The 16602-nt window shown below is 44.8% G+C and overlaps 1 protein-coding gene and 1 non-coding gene across 3 annotated transcripts in view; one reads left to right on the top strand and one right to left on the bottom strand.

The window, feature by feature from the left end:
- Window positions 1-16602, top strand: part of LOC122743591 (tyrosine-protein kinase ZAP-70) — a 197620-nt gene that overhangs the window by 146039 nt on the left and 34979 nt on the right. Inside the window, exon 1 of one of the 2 annotated variants that reach the window (XM_043988661.1) lies at window positions 7539-7737. The exons of the other annotated variant lie outside the window; for it this stretch is intronic. The gene's annotated coding sequence lies outside the window, so the exon portion shown is untranslated. Of the gene's footprint in view, window positions 1-7538; window positions 7738-16602 lie in introns of those variants that run through there. 2 annotated transcript variants of the gene reach the window in all.
- LOC122737741 lies at window positions 12362-12466 on the bottom strand. The gene has a single exon (XR_006354527.1). It is a non-coding gene; the product is annotated as a U6 spliceosomal RNA (small nuclear RNA).

The raw sequence follows: 16602 nt of genomic DNA, 5'->3' as shown, positions 1-16602 counted from the left end.
GTACCTTCTACTCACCTAATTTCCCTGTCACCTGCACCTGACCCCCACCCCATGTTTGGAGATGGACTAGGCAGATGACTGCTGCTCCTGGACCATATTCCACCCCCTTCCTCCCACCCCCAAGAAGACAGAAGGGAAAGTGCTCCTGGGAGCTGCTCCTTTCCTCATTCAATGCCTAGCTGACTCTCAACTCCTCCTCTTTTTTGGGGGGGGGCAATGAGGATTAAGTGACTTGCCCAGGGTCACACAGCTAGTAAGTGTCAAGTGTCTGAGGCTGGATTTGAACTCAGGTCCTCCTGAATCCAGGGCCGGTGCTCTATCCACTGCGCCACCTAGCTGCCCCCAACCCATCCACTTTTGAGCTTCACTCATTTGTATCACCCAGTCCAGATCCTTGTGGAGGTTATCTCAGCAGCCAGAGCGATCCATCAACAAGCATTTATTAAGCACCTACTATGGGTTGAGCACAGGGCAGGGCACTGTAGATAAACACACACATGAAAAAGAGACAGGAGTAAGACACCCTTTTTACATTTGGGCACATAGTAGGTGCTTACATGCCTGTTGGTGGACTGATTGATTGACAGGAGAACATAGGCACTGGGAAGGGGGCTGATCAAGGAGGGGGGTGGGGGAAGGGATGAATAAAGAGGGGGAATCAGGACAGGTTTCTTGAAGGAGGTAGAATTCAGCTAACCCTTGAAAACTTCTAGGGGGTTCCAAAAAGCAGAAGTAGGAGGAAGAATATTTTCCCTCTTTTCTCAAGGAGTTCAGTATCTGTCTCATGACCTTCTCTGTCCTAGCCCCTTCTGTCATACTTCGAAATACACATTGATGTCTCTTGCAATAGGTTGCTGACCTCCCAGTTCAGCAGCTTCCTCACTTTGTAAGCTGGTCCTTCACTCCACACCTCAACCACTCATAAGGACGGTCCTATCTTCGGTCCCAGCATCACTTGGTCCGTGATCTCCATGGCTGATTCTGGGGCCTGCACTTAGCAAGCCGAGGAGCTTGCTACTGCCCCCAAGACAGTGAAGACTCAAAAAATGAGGGTACCATTGTCCTTTCCACGGTCTCCCTGAGTATTAGAGTAGCTGCCTGCAGACTAGGCCTTACTGTCAAGCTCAGTGTCTCTCTGCTATCTGAATTGCTGGTGTCAGGGCATCACTGTGCTGCCTTTAGATCCTGGTGCCATCTAATTTCATCACTCTCATCATTGCCAGGACTGCTGAGGGTCAGGAGACTACTACTCTCTCTCTCTCTCTCTCTTTTTTTGTCTGTGTGTGAGGCAATTGGGGTTAAGTGACTTGCCCAGGGTCACACAGCTAGTAAGTGTCAAGTGTCTGAGGCCTGATTTGAACTCAGGTCCTCCTGACTCCAGGACCGGTGCTCTATCCACTGAGCCGCCTAGCTTCCCTGAGACTACTACTCTCTCAACCTCTTCAGCTTTTTCAAAGGGAAGCTATTGTCCCATGTCCCATAATCTTGGCCAATTGTTTGGATCTGAGTTGGAAGAGAAGTGGGAGACCATTCGGTCTGACACCGTGGCCAAACAAGGATCCTTCTACGATATCCTAAACATGTGGTCACCCTGCCTTGGACTGAAAGCCTCCTTTGGAAAGGAAGCCATTGCTTCCCAAGGCAGTCCATTTCCACTTTTGAACAGTTCTGATTATTAGGTAGTTTTTCCTTATCTCCAGCCTAAATCTGCCTTTCTATGACTTCCACTCACTGTTCCTTGCTCAGCCTTCTGAGGCCCAGCACAAGTGTAAACTGTTTCCCATAATTACTTGAATACAGCTATCATGTTCACCCAAGTCTTCTTTTTCTCCAGTTCCTTCAACCAATAAACATTTATTAAGCACCTAATATGTGCCAGGTACTGTGCTAAACACTGGGGCTATAAAAAGAGGCCAAAGGGGGCAGCTAGGTGGATAAAGCAGATTTGAATTCGGGTACTCCTGACTCTAGGGCTGGTGCTCTATCCACTGAGCCATCTAGCTGCCCCTAGTCTGAGATGTTTGAAAGGCAGTTGACAATGAGACAGGAAGCCAGCAGAGAGGTTGGGGCAGGATGGGTAGATTTGAGAATTAGTAGCATAGAGATGGTCATTAAATCCATGGAGCTGATGAGCTCACCGAGTGCAATATTATAGAGTGAATAAAGAACAGAAGCCTGAGGGACACCTATTGTTAGAGGGGATGATTTGGAAGAACACCCAGCAAAGGAGGCAGAGAAGGATTGGTCAGAGAGGTAGGAGGAGAACCAGGAGAGAGTTTTGTTTCAAAAACCTAAACAGAAGAGAGTAACAAGGAGGAGAGAGTGATCAACAGTGTCAAAAGTTTCAGAGAGGTCCTTCAACCAATACTCAAAGGCCTTTCACTGGCCTGCCCCTCCTCTGGACTCTGTTTAGATTGTCAATATCTTTAAAATATGGCATCTACAACCAAAACCTTTGTCCTCTCACTGCCAATGCCTTGACATACCTTGACATGGGCAACCACCACCATGTTCATTCTTCCATCCTATGCCTGTACTGGTAAAAGATGGAGGAAGGCATGTAGCTGTGCCACATTGAGTCCACTACAGATCCATGTTATTAGATTTCAACTGGAGGGGCAGCTAGGTGGTGCAGTGGATAGAGCACTGGCCCTGGATTCAGGAGGACCTGAGTTCAAATCCGGCCTCAGATGCTTATCTCTTACTAGCTGTGTGACCCTGGGCAAGTCACTTAACCTCAACTGCCCTGAAAAAAAAAGATTTCAACTGGGCTCTCACTATCACAATAGCAATCCTTTTATTCTTTGCTATTTTAGTCCTTATCACACCCCCTCCCTTAACCTAGGGTCTACTTCAAAGTTTCTCTTCTCTCTGAAGCCTCACAGATCTCCCCCTCAGTAGAGGGTAAAGTCTCTTTACTGAGAATGTCAAATATCTATCCCATACTCCCCCTTTCCCTCTACTCCATACCTCAAAACCATTCTACGCAATCCCTTGTTTTTTCCTCCTTTATCTTAGTTTCTGAAGAAGAGGTGGTCAAGACTAACTCCTCTGCTTATACCCTTGGTCCCATGTCCCAGCTGGGAGCTTGTCATTGCAAACGTTGCCCCCTCCCTTCAACTTCTCCCTATCAACTGCTTCCTTCTCTGTGCCTACAAACATGGTCAATCCTCTCCACTCCACTTGGCCCTGCCCTCTCCTCAAGTTAACATCCTACATCATTTCTTTTACATTGACAAATAGCTGGAAAACTGCTTATACTTGTGGCCTCTTTTTCTGTTCCTCCCACTCATATTTCAAGCCCTTGTAATCTGGATTCCAATCCTACCCATTCCCTGGAACTGCTCCCTCCAAGATTACTCATAATCTCTCTCTCTCTCTCTCTCTCTTTTTTTTTTTTGCAGGGCAATGAGGGTTAAGTGACTTGCCCAGGGTCACACAGCTAATCAAGTGTCAAGTGTCTGAGGCCGGATTTGAACTCAGGTACTCCTGAATCCAGGGCCAGTGCTTTATCCACTGCACCACCTAGCTGCCCCCTACTCATAATCTCTTACTTTCTTTTTTTGTTTGTTTGTTTTGTTTTGTTTTTTTGCAGGGCAGTGGGGGTTAAGTGACTTGCCCAGGGTCACACAGCTAGTAAGTGTAAGTGTCTGAGGCCAGATTTGAATTCAGGTACTCCTGAATCCAGGGCCAGTGCTTTAACCACTGCGCCATCTAGGTGCCCTCATAATCTCTTAACTGCTAAATCCAACCAACATTTTTCTCAGGAGTTTCCAGGCTGCCATTACTATTAAAAAACTCCCTGGGGCAGCTAGGTGGCACAGTGGTTAGAGCACTGGCCCTGGAGTCAGGAGAACCTGAGTTCAAATCTGGCCTCAGACACTGAACACTTACTAGCTGTGTGACCTCGGGCAAGTCACTTAACCCCAATTGCCTCACCCCCCCAAAATAAATAAATAAAATAAAAACCTCCCCAACTCTGCCTTTTCTCCCATTCTTGCTCAGTTCAGCCCTGCCATTCCCTCCATTCCCTATCTTCTTTTTAAAAAAATTTTTAAATTTTAAATTAATTTTTTTTCATTCCCTATCTTCTACTCTCCTCCCCAACCTCTATCATGCTCTCTGGGACCTTGTTGTACTGTATCTTTTTAGAAAAATTATTTCTTGATGTATTTTGTCTTTGTGTGGATCATGTCCCACCCCACTCCCCTAGACAGAGCTCTTTCTTGTGACAAAGAACCATCAAGATAAAATATCCTATGGAGAAATATCCTTTTCCGACAACATATACAAGAACCCATTAATCTTCCTATTTCTCTTCCAAGAGGGAGGGGGTCTGTATCATTATCTCTTTAGTAGGATATTCATGGGATTTCTATTACTTTTCATTTATATCATTGTAATTGTATATGTAAATGTATATCATTGTAATTGTTTAGTTTTCTTGATTCTGTTTTGTTTTGTTTTGTTTTGTTTTCCTGGGGCAATGAGGTTTAAGTGACATGTCCAGGCTCACACAGCTAGTAAGTGTCAAGTTTCTGAGACCAGATTTGGACTCAGGTACTCCTGAATCCAGGGCAGGTGCCTTATTCACTGTGCCACCTAGCTGCCCCCTTGATTCTGTTTAACATCCTTCTCTTGCTTCCTCGATCTCTTCCTCTTATTGTTGGATCTGTTCAAACGTCTTCAGTGGCTCCAAAATTCAAGTTTCTCACCCTGCCATTTAAAGCTCTCCATATTCTTTTCTCTCACCCACCTTCCCATTCTTACTTCCTATTTCTTCCCTGTGCACACTCTACATTCTAGCCAAAATGGACCACTAGCTATACCTCAAACTCAACCTTTCATTGCCATGGCTTGATTTGGGCTACCATAGCTCATGCCTGGAACACACTCCCTCAGCCTCTCCATCTTTAAGACTCCTTTCCTTCTTTCAAGTCTTAGTTCAGGTGCTGGTTCCTGGGGGGAGCTTTCTGTGCTCCCCCAAATTGCCATTGCTTTGTCCTTTCTCAAACAATCTTGTTTTTATTTCTGTACATGCCATATACCTCCACCCCTCCCCACCCCCTACCCCCATGGAAGGTAAGCTCTTTGAAGCAGGGATTTTCACTTACATCTTGTATATCCCTTATTGTTGTTATTGTTGTTTGTCCTTTGTTCTAGAAGAGATACTAGTACCTAACAGAGTCTCTTGGGCAATGTTTTTCCCCCCCATGCCAATGGCTTCATCAGTGGGGAATTCCCAGTGTAGAACCTCAAAACTTCCTCTACCAGTGATAATCTGCAACTCACTTTTTTTAAAAAAAGAAATTCTTTCATTTTGACATCACCTAAAATTCCCCCTGGGAATTCCTCCCCCTGAGCAGGTAGGTGGGACAGTAGATAGAGTGTCTGGCTTGGAGTCAGGAACACATCTTCCTACCTTCAAATCTGGCCTCAGATATTTACTAGCTATGTGACCCTGGGTAAGTCATTTAACCCTGTTCACCTCAGTTTCCTCACCTGTAAAATGAACTGGAGAAGGAAATGGCAAATCACTCCAGTATCTTTGCCAAGAAAACCCCAAATGGGGTCATGAAGAATTGGACACGACTGAACAACAACAACAACAACAACAACAAAAATTCCCCTGTATCTTTCTCTTCATCCCAGAGCCGTCTCTAACAACAAAGACTTTAAAAAAAATTGAATAGAAAAAATTCATCAATCCATTGAAAAAATCTGAAAACATATGCAAATATTGCACAGCTGTGGACGTCTTGCCTCTGCAAATGAGTGGAGGAAGGTGTTTTCTGTCAACAGGCAACCGCAACGTCATGAGACTTATGTGAAAACCAGGTTTATTACAAGAGAAATGAACATGCATGGGAACCCAATGAGCTCAAAGTTTTTACGGAAGTTTACTTTTATAATAGCATGACAAAGAGAGGAGGCGATACCAGCAAGGGGGGTGGGTGTTAAAATGGGAGGGGGAACAGTGCATTAAAGGTGTAGGTAGGACACCAAAACCACTCCCCATGAGGAGGAACAGGGCTACAGCAAAAGCCACATTCTTTTCCCCTGGGAACTGCTAAACTATGAAGATAAGAAGGTTCCCTTATCTGCAGAAGACCCCAGCTGCACAAGTAGTATCTCAGCCTGGCACAGATGGCTGGCATCTTTCTTGCCTCCCAAGGACACACAGGGAGTCCAGCTTGGGGTGCAACAACAAATTATGTCAGCTTATTCAGGGTCTCCTGCATGCTCTGATTCCAGTGTTTCTGGGAAATATGGTAACTCAAAAAGACAAGTTCAGGGGACCCCTTAACAGCCCTTAATACTCCTCATGTCTCTTTTTTGGGAGTCTGCTTCCTTCCTTTTGCATCAGTTCATGTAGGTCCTCCCTGGCTTCTCGGTATTCATCATATTTGTCTCTTACTGCATAGACATCCTCATCATCAGTTCAGTCATTTTTCAGTCTCCTCTGCCTTGCTCTGTGACCTTGGTCAAGAGCTCCCTTCCTCTCTCTGATCTTTTTCAGTTCCCTCTTCTACAAAAAGGAAAGGTCAGGGGTTAGACTGGATGATCCTTAAAGTCCCTTGCAGCCCTGACATTCTGTGATTCCAGGACGAGTCGGGTCTCAGGGTCCTTCAGAACCTGGTCTCTAACAGGTCTCCAGGGAGTGCTGGAAAATTCCATCTGTAACATTCTGCTCTAAAGAGGGGCCCAGTCAGGGGCTGGTGACTGTGGCCCAGCTATGGATTTAAGCCTGGTCAAGTTTTGCAAAAGACTTTTCTCCAGCTAGGAGCCAACTGGCTGAAGGTACAGTTGTGCCTTCCTTGTGGGAAGGCTGGAGTCTTTGGCTACTAGTAGGCTTTAGCCCTGCTGTCGCAAGCTCTGGGTGCCCCCTCTCCTTTAGTTGTTGGTGTAACCGTGGTAGGGGTGGGGAGGCAGGACTTGGGACACAGGGAGGCTGAGTTCTCACCCTTCCCAAGGGTGAGGGAGACAGCAGGATAAAATGATCTAGTGTAAATAGCAGGGGTTCTTAACCTGAGCTCTGTGGACTCGGCTTTGTAAAAATATTTTTAGAACTGTGCTACAATGTCATTGGATTCCTTTGTTATCCTGTGCATTTTATTCTATGCATTAAAAAAAATATATGATTCAGAGAAGGGGCCCATGGGCTTCAGCAGACTGACTATCAAAGAGAACCAGGACATAAAAAAGGTTAGGAGCTCTTATTCTGAAGTCCGAAGAGCTGACCTTGGGCCAGTCACTTCTCCCTCTGCTGTTGTAAAAGATGGCCTCTGGGGTGGAGGATGCTAGGAACCTTCCCTGAAGGGTAGTGAGACAACCTCTGGGCCCCGGGGCCTAGAAAATCCTGCCTGCCCCCAGCTTGAAGATTTTCCTCCATACACAGCGCTTTGTGACTTTGACGTAACCTTCAAAGGCCTAGTTGCCCTCTCCACATCTCGGTGGGTGTGTTTTTTTCTCTCTGTCATCTTTCCTTTCCTGTCTCTGTATCAAGGAAATAGGTCACATTTCAGAGAAACCAGTCAACAAGCAGATTCATCGACAGGGGGGTAGCTAGGGGCAGTGGTAGTTGGGCCCTGTCCCCTGACCACCTCCCCACCCTAAGGCCCCGGCACCCAGTGTGGCCTTCCCCTCCATGAGACTTGGCCCTCCAAGGGACTGAAGAAGAGTGAAGGAGGCAGGGAAGCCCAGTTCCTGGGCCTTGAGCCTCTGGCACCTCCACAGGTGAGACTTTTCCTTATTTCTGACCCCTGGACACGGCTGCCATCCTAGAGTGATATGGGTAGGGATGCTCTGGGAGTTAGGAGAGAGGAGGCCCATGCTAACAGGTCAGGGCGGTGACTCCCTCTACCTCATGCCTCGGCTTCATGATCCCTAGGCAGGAAAGAGAAAGAAACACTAACAAGAATTTTGGGGAAGGGGTGTTATCTTTCCCAGGGCCCAGAATTTCCCAGTCCAGGGTGTCAGACTCTAGTTCGTTGTGTAGGAATGTTGGGGGGTGGTCAAGGAGGAGTGAAACTGGGGCGGCGAATGTAAGGGATAGATAGTCAGACTGGGCTTTAAGGGCATTGCTAGGCTAAAGGAGTGGAAGGCACAGTCAAATGGGCTCACAAGATTGTCAGATTGGGTATTTCAGGAATGGCCAGGCTAGGGTGGGGTGAGACCTGGGAGATGGTCAGCCTTGAAGTTCTTGGCAATGGTGAGACTGGGGCCTTGGGAGAGATATTGGGGATTAGAGGGTGGTCTGATTGTGGAGTCAAAGGGATAGTTAGATTAGGAATTTGGGTATATTTGAACTAGGCAGTTTATGGCATAGTCAAGCTGACACGATTTGGTGTGGTCATATTGGGAAGACAGGGAACAGTTAGACTGTGTTCTGGGGATCAGGATAAGGTCAGACTGAATAGTCTGGGGTCACAGATGGAGGGGGTCATAGTATTTTTTTTTTTTAGTGAGGCAATTGGGGTTAAGTGACTTGCTCAGGGTCACACAGCTAGTAAGTGTTATGTGTCTGAGGCCGGATTTGAACTCAGGTACTCCTGACTCCAGGGCCGGTGCTCTATCCACTGCACCATCAAGCCGCCCCAGGTCATAGTATTTTTAGACTAGGGGTGAGCAGCTAGGTGGCACAGTGGATAGAGCACTGATCCTGAAGTTGGGAGGATCTGAGTTCAAATCTTACCTCAGACGCTTACCAGCTCTGTGACCCTGGGAAAATAAGTCACTTAAACCCAAATGCCTTAAACATCCGGGGCCGTCCCCAGTCGTCCTGATATATATTTTGCCACTGGACCCAGATGGCTCTGGATGAGAGAGTGAGGTTGGTGACCTTGCACAGCCCTCCCTCACTTCAATCCAATTCATTGCAAGTGATGACATCACCCCGAAGTCATGGTCCTCTTCGGGAAAGAAGAATAAACAACAATAAGATTAGGAGTTCAGGAGACAGTCACTTTGGGGTTTCAAAAGTAAGTTAGACCTGGAAGTTTGGGATATGGTCAGACTGGGCAGTCAGGATGGGGATCAGGAGACAGGTGAGAAGACAAACAGTGCTCAGACTAGAGATTTGAGGGCTGGTCAGACTAGGTGGGTCATGGTGATGATTAGACAGGAGGAGGCTATAATTAAGCTGGGATTTGTAAGGACAGTAGGACTGGGAGGGATCTTGGGACATTTGGATGAAGACAGGGGCCTGTATGAATTAGTTTCTCACTTTCCAACTCTACATTTAGGACCATTTCTCTTTGTGGGAAGGAACTGGGACCCCCCCCCAACCCACCCTTTGTCAGTTCTGCTCCAGTCTAGACACCATCAAGTAAGTAATTTCTCCATGCCAAGCTGACCTCCTTTAGGGATATTAAAGGAACAGGCTGGACCAGTTAGTGGTGATAATGATGATGAGTACAGATCATTTTGGGGAGGAGCGATGTCCAATGGTGATGATAATACCTCACATTAGCACCCAGGGGTGAGAATAATGATGCTAACAGTTCACACTGGGGACCTGTACAGATACCAGATCTAGCAATTGAGGAAGGCCTTGGATAGTGTTTTCATAGTTTGTAGGCTGGAGGGAGATAAACCTGGACCGGAGATAATCCCTCCTCACTCTCCTCCTATTCATGTGGATGAAAGTGGTGCTTTCCCCTGGGTCCCTGGGTCCCTGGGTCCCTGGGTCCCTGGGTCCTTTCTTAGTATCTGAAATGGACCTTTGTAATCTTTAGCTTTCCCTCTTCTCCTCTTCTTCCTCTTCTCGTTACCACCATCATCATCATAATCTAAAAGGAGGAAAAGGAATGATAGATGTTCTCAGAGTACATGATAAACAGGTTAAAATATGTAGAAATTTGGGGCAGCTAGGTGGCGCAGTGGATAGAGCATGGGCCCTGGAGTCAGGAGGACCTGAGTTCAAATCTGACCTCAGACACTTGACACTTACTAGCTGTGCGACCATGGGCAAGTCACTTAATCCCAATTGCCTCACCAAAAAAAAAATATGTAGAAATTCTTCTGGAACATATATTAGATTGTAAGTTCCTTGAAGGGAGGAACTTTCTTTTGCCTCTTTGTATATCCTACTTAGCACAGTGCCTGGCACATAGTTGGTACTTAATTGATATGGACAGATATCACTTCACAGAATAGTAGTAAAGGCAGACAATAAGTACACATCACTATATTTATCAAATGTGACCAATATTGTTTGGATGGAGCCTATGAAAGGGCTAAGATCTAAGAGGGTAGTCAAAGGGCCCTCTCTATATAACATTCACGTGGACTTATGTTGACGAATAAGCTTTAAACAAATGGCCAAGTTGGGGAGATTTGTTTGATGAAATGGAGGGGTTTATGGTAGTGATGTAGGACTCCCAGAAATCACAGAAAAGTCAGACAGGTAGATGATAGATGGATAGATAGATGGATGGACGGACAAACAGATGGACAGAAAGACAGACAGAAAGACAGACTATCTGTCTGATAGATAGATAGATGGGGGAGAGGCAGGGAGACAGACAGACAGGTTGGTAGGGAGCTGGAATAAAAGTAGATATGTAAGGGCCAGCTAGGTGGCACAGTGGATAGAGCACCGGCCCTGGAGTCAGGAGTACCTGAGTTCAAATCCAGCCTCAGACCCTTGACACTTACTAGCTGTGTGGCCCTGGGCAAGTCACTTAACCCCAATTGCCTCCCCCCCCCCCAAAAAAAAAGTAGATATGTATTACTGGTGTTCCAGGTACTGTGCTAAGTGCTGGGGATAAAAATACAAGCAAGTAAGATAGTCCCTGCCCTGCCTTCAGGGAGATTACATTTTACTGAGGGAATACAACACAAAAAGAATAACTGGAAAAGGAAAGGGAGGTGCAGGTGGGAATGCCATGGACAAGAACTACTTGGAAGCCTTGCTCAGGACAAAGATGAGAGAGAAGCTCACTTATTAGAGCCCAGCTTCTAGGGGGGCAGATTGTGCAAGGAAATAATAGAAACTTTCCAACATTGCAGGTTGCAGGTTAATAACTATTGAATACCTGGAAAGAGAGACATGATCAGGTGGCCAAAATTATATACCAGAAACTCTCTGTCCTTTGTATCCCAATAGAAAAATCTCCATATTACAAATACAAATCCCAAGATATCTTTGAGAATTTGATGAATCAAGTTTACTGGAAATAGAAAATTGTTCTAAGATAGCATCTTTCTTTGATTATGAATTGCTTAGGGTATGACCCAATTTCTCACACTATGGCTTTGATTCAAGGAGGTGTACAGACCCTGTTCCTTAGTTCTTATTGTATTTCTTTCTTTCTTTCTTTCTTTTTTTTTTAAGAACAATGAGGGTTAAGTGACTTGCCCAGGGTCACATAGCTAGTGTGTGTCAAGTGTCTGAGGCCAGATTTGAACTCAGGTCCTCCTGAATCCAGGGTCGGTGCTCTGTCCACTGTGCCATCTAGCTGCCCCCAGTTCTTATTGTATGATTGTACCTAAAAATATTTTTACTTAATTAAGATAGGAGAGCTTAAAAAAAAAAAAGGTGGTTTCAACCCCATCCTTGACTAGAGATACATATTTCAGGATAAAAAGACAAAAATTATACATGCAAAAAGCACCTTTGACATCAAGAAACTTACCTTCTAAATGGCGGGATACCAGATACAACTCTCTCTCCCCGTCTCCACACATATTATATATGTAACTATATCTATCTTTATATAGGAATGTGTCTGGTGTTTTTCCAGTTAGAACATATATATGTATATATATATGCTATGTATATGTGTATATACATACATTTACATGTTCGTGTGCATACAAACATATGCATATGTAAACATATAAATAAACTAGTGTTTATATATGTGTGCATAGATATGAACTGTATAGGTATATACATAGATGTGGTGTATAAAAGTGTGTATATAAATAAAAATATAGAGAGAGTGGACAGGAAAGGTCTCCTGCAGAAGGATGTACTTGGGCTGAATCTTGAGGGAAAGTGGGATTTTTAGAGGCAGAGATGAGGAGGTAGAGCATTCCAGGCATGATCCAGTGCAAAACTGCAGAGATAGGAAATGGAGAGTAGTGTGTAAAGAATGTAAATAGGCCTATTTGAGAGGATAAAAGTCAAGAGATGAGGGTGATTTGGAGATTTTGAAACCAGGCGACTGAAAAGATTTTAGTGTCTTCTATAGTCCTTGGGAGCTTTGGAAGAGGGGCGGATTCTAGGGGTCAGTGAGGAATGGAGGGATGAAAGGTCACTGTGAGGAATGAAGACTAGGTTAAAGAGGAGCAAGACCAGGGAGGGATGGAATGACAGGCACTTGGGCCTCTGATAAAATAGCTTCAGAATTCTTTAAATATGGGACGCCCCACAACTTTGCGGTTGTCTTTGAGTAGGGGCCACGCTAATCTTCTCTGTATATTCCAAGTATAGTACACATGTTGCTGACATAAGCACTATTTCAGAATTGTTGATCAAGGAAGTGGAATGTTTGTGGGTGATGGTGAGATTATTGAGAGAGATGAGAACAAGTTAATAGCAAATATAACAAGAGCTAACATTTTAATGAGACTTTTCATATAACATCTTATTTGAATATCACAACAACCCTGTGAGATAAGGACTGTAGGTAATACTATCCCTACTTTATTGATGAGAAAACTGAGGTTCAAAAAGGTAAAATAACTGTACAATTATCACATAGCTATTAAATGTTAGTTGTTGCTCAGTCATGTCTAACTCTTTGTGTGACCCCCTTGGACCATATCATGTCAATAATGTCCATGGGATTTTCTTGGCAAAAATATGGAGTGGTTTGCCATTTCCTTCTCCAGTGGATTAAGGCAAACAGAGGTTAAATGACTTGCCCAGGATCATACAAGCTGGTAAGTATTCAAGGCTAGATTTGTGGATTTTTCTTTTTCTTTTTTTTTTTTTTTTTTTGCTGCCAAGGCTAGATTTGAACTTGGGTCTTACTGATCCCAGGTCCAGCATTCTATCCACTGAATCACCTAGCCACTTCATTGTTGGAGGCAATATTTAAACCCAAGTTTCTTTTGCCTCCAACTGTAGCACACTTCCCCATATACTATGCTACATTTTCAGTTTGGGGGTCCTCTGGTTTTATGGCCCTTCTCTAAGGTTTCTCAATCCCCTGATAGAGGGGTGTAATATAGTGGAAAGTATGCTGAACGTGGGCTTAGCCAGCTTGGTTTTGAATCCTTCTTTGGCCACTTCTTACTTGTATGACCTTGGATGTGTCTCTCTGGGCTTAACCTCTCTGGGCTTCATTTTCTTCCTCTTTAAAGTGAGGGAGTTGGGGAGGGGGGCAACTAGATGGCACAGTGGATAAAGCATGGGCCCTGGATTCAGGAAGACCTGAGTTCAATTCCAGCCTCAGACACTTTACACTTATTAGTTTTGTGACCCTGGGCAAGTCACTTAACCCTCATTGCCCCACCAAAACAAAAAACAAAAAACCCCAAACCCCTAAAAAAACAAAGACAAAAGAAAGAAGTGAGGGAATTGGGTTCGATGATTTCTAAGTTCCCTTTCAGCTCCAAATCTATGATCCAATTATCTCTCTCGTGACCCTTTCCATGACCCTGAACCCCCATATATATGTATATATATGTAGATGTAGATGTATCTTTTGTAGAGCCAGGGGATCCCCAAGTCACAAATGGTCCTCAGTTTTCCCCAGATCCTTCTTGGGCACAGGGGAAAAAAACCAAAAAGCCCTCCCCTATCGATGCCCAGCTTGCCCACTCTGGTCCTTTTCCTCATCTCTGATGATCAAGTCTTAGATTCTGGAAATAGTCAGATCATCAAAGGGAACAAAGATGTTGGAGCTTCAAGGAAAGGCTGGCCCTTTCTCCAGACTGACTGCCCGGAAGACTCATGGGTCCCTCCTTCCATCCCCTTTTTCCTTTGGCCACATCTTTTTTTTTTTTTTTAAAGGTTGCTAAGTTTTGTTCTCCTTCTCCAGAGTTGGTCTCCCCCCAAGCCTGGGTCTGGGACAACTCAAATATATCATCAACATCCCAGCTCCGTAAACAAAGCCTTTGAAACTCATTTCTCTCCCAGCCCAGGGGATGTGGTCCCTTTTCCCCTGGTTGTCCCTTCCTTTTATGAGGCATCAACAGCTGAGGTCAGCCTGAGTTCTGGACAGTGGCTCCTTCCTTCCCTGCCTAGGGACTGGACTTTTTTTTCAGTTTCAGGGACTGACAGAGACATAGGTTCCTGTTCCATACCACCCCTCCCCCCACAACTGCATCGATCGAATTCTGTTCAACTGGCATTATTAAATGCCTTCTATGTGCTAGGTACTGAGCTAGGCAGCATGGTACAATGGAAGAATGTGTAACGATTGGAATGACGCCACCTGCTGGAGACTTACTGTAGAAGAGTTCTGCCCATGAAGCGAAGGTCTTTGAGGGCAAGACCAGGAGTCTTTTCTTTGGCGGGAGGAAGTGACGCGGGCTAGTGGGAGGAGGAAGGAAGAGACTGGCGCTGACTCTGGGGCTCTTTCCTGAGGACGCTGGCGGAGAGTGGAGCTAGAAATGCGCTCTCCCCTTAATAGATAGAAATCTAGGCCTTTCTCTCTCTCTTTACCAAATTCTTATTCTCCTTAATAAATGCTTAAAAGTCTAACTCTTGCTAAAGCTTGTAATTGATTGGCGACCACTCATTAGATATTTTAGACAGTTTAGCTAGAATTTTAACCCTTAACAAATGCCAGATTTAGAATCAGAGAACCTGGGTTCAAATCCCAGATCTGTAATTTTCCTGTATGACAATTGAATCTCTCTGGGTCTTAGTCTGCTCATCCATAAAATGAGGAAATCAGCCTGGTTGGTCTCTGAGGTCCCTTCTAGCTCTAATTCTACGATCCTATCATTCAATCAAACAAAAAGCTACTGCTGATTAAATACCTACTGTGTGCTAGCTCTGGCCCCTGGGGATACAAAGACCAAAAAGTAAAATAGTCCCTGTCCTGAATGAGCTAACATTGTATTGATGGGAGACAGCATGGAGACATATAAGTAGATACACAATAATACAAGGTAATTTTTTTTTGGGGGGGCAGGGTAATGAAGGTTAAGTGACTTGCCCAGGATCACACAGCTGGTAAGTGTCAAGTGTCTGAAGTTGTATTTGAACTTAGGTCCAACTGAATCCAGGGCTGGTGCTTTATCCACTGTGCCACCTAGCTGCCCCAAAATCTTTTTTGTTTGTTTGTTTGCTTTGTTTCTTGTTTTGTTAATTTTCATTTATTTATTTATTCATTCATTTATTTATTTATCTGTCTATTTATTTATCCATTTATTTATTTATTTGTTTGTTTGTGTATTTTTAATACAAGGTAATTTTAAAGTCAGGCCAGCTAGGTGGCCCACTGCATGTAGCCCTGGAGTCAGAAAGACTCATCTTCCTGAATTCAAATCTGGCCTCAGGGGCGGCTAGGTGGCACAGTGGATAAAGCACTGGCCCTGGATTCAGGAGTACCTGAGTTCAAATCCAGCCTCAGACACTTGACTTGACACTTACTAGCTGTGTGACCCTGGGCAAGTCACTTAACCCCCATTGCCCCACAAAAAACAAAAACAAAACAAAACAAAACAAAACAAAAAATCTGTCCTCAGATACTTCCTAGCTGTATGACCCAGGGAAGTCATTTCACCCTGTTGGCCTTAGTTTCCTCATCTGTAAAATGAGCTGCAGGGGGCAGCTAGGTGGCGCAGTGGATAGAGCACCAGCCCTGGGGTCAGGAGTACCTGAGTTCAAATCTGGCCTCAGACACATAACACTTACTAGCTGTGTGACCCTGGGCAAGTCACTTAACCCCAATTGCCTCACTTAAAAAAAAAATGAGCTGCAGAAGGAAATGGCAAACCCCTCCAGCATCTCTGCCAAGAAAACCCCAAATGGGGTCATGAAGAGTGTGACACAACTGAAACCACTGAACAATAAAAAAGTATATATCCAAAATCCAGAGGGGATAGGGACTATGATTTCATTGGTGCATGGAATTCCTGGCCTCTATCAAATGCAGGCCAGTGCCTTTAGAGAGTGGCCTAGAGTCAGCTAGTCAAGGTAACAAATATTTATTAAGCACCTATTGTGTGCCAGGTAAGGTTTGGTGATTCTGTCCGTTTCCATGGATTCAATTATCATCTGGATTCTAATGCTTCCCAGATCTACTTTCTCTTAACCTTTCTCCTTACTTTGAGTCTTGCATTGCCAACCACCTATTGGATATCTTTTTTTGTTGTTGTTGTTGCATGGGGCAATGGGGGTTAAGTGACTTGCCCAGGGTCACACAGCTAGTAAGTGTCAAGTGTCTGAGGCCGGGGATTTGAACTCAGGTACTCCTGAATCCAGGGCCAGTGGTTTATTCACTGCGCCACCTAGCTGCCCCCCACCTATTGGATATCTTGAACTGGATGGCCTATAGACATATTAAACTCAACGTGTCTGAAGCTGAACTCATTATCTTTTCCCCAAGCCATCCTTTCTTCCAAACTTCCTCAATGGCCCCACCATCCTCTTAGTTACCCAGGCTTAAAACCTAGAGTTCTTGGGGGCAGCTA

This window comes from Dromiciops gliroides, chromosome 1 (assembly GCF_019393635.1).
Source record: "Dromiciops gliroides isolate mDroGli1 chromosome 1, mDroGli1.pri, whole genome shotgun sequence".
NCBI lineage: Eukaryota > Metazoa > Chordata > Mammalia > Microbiotheria > Microbiotheriidae > Dromiciops > Dromiciops gliroides.
Note: the sequence above shows the minus strand (reverse complement) of the source record. Positions and strands in the feature narration are given on the sequence as shown.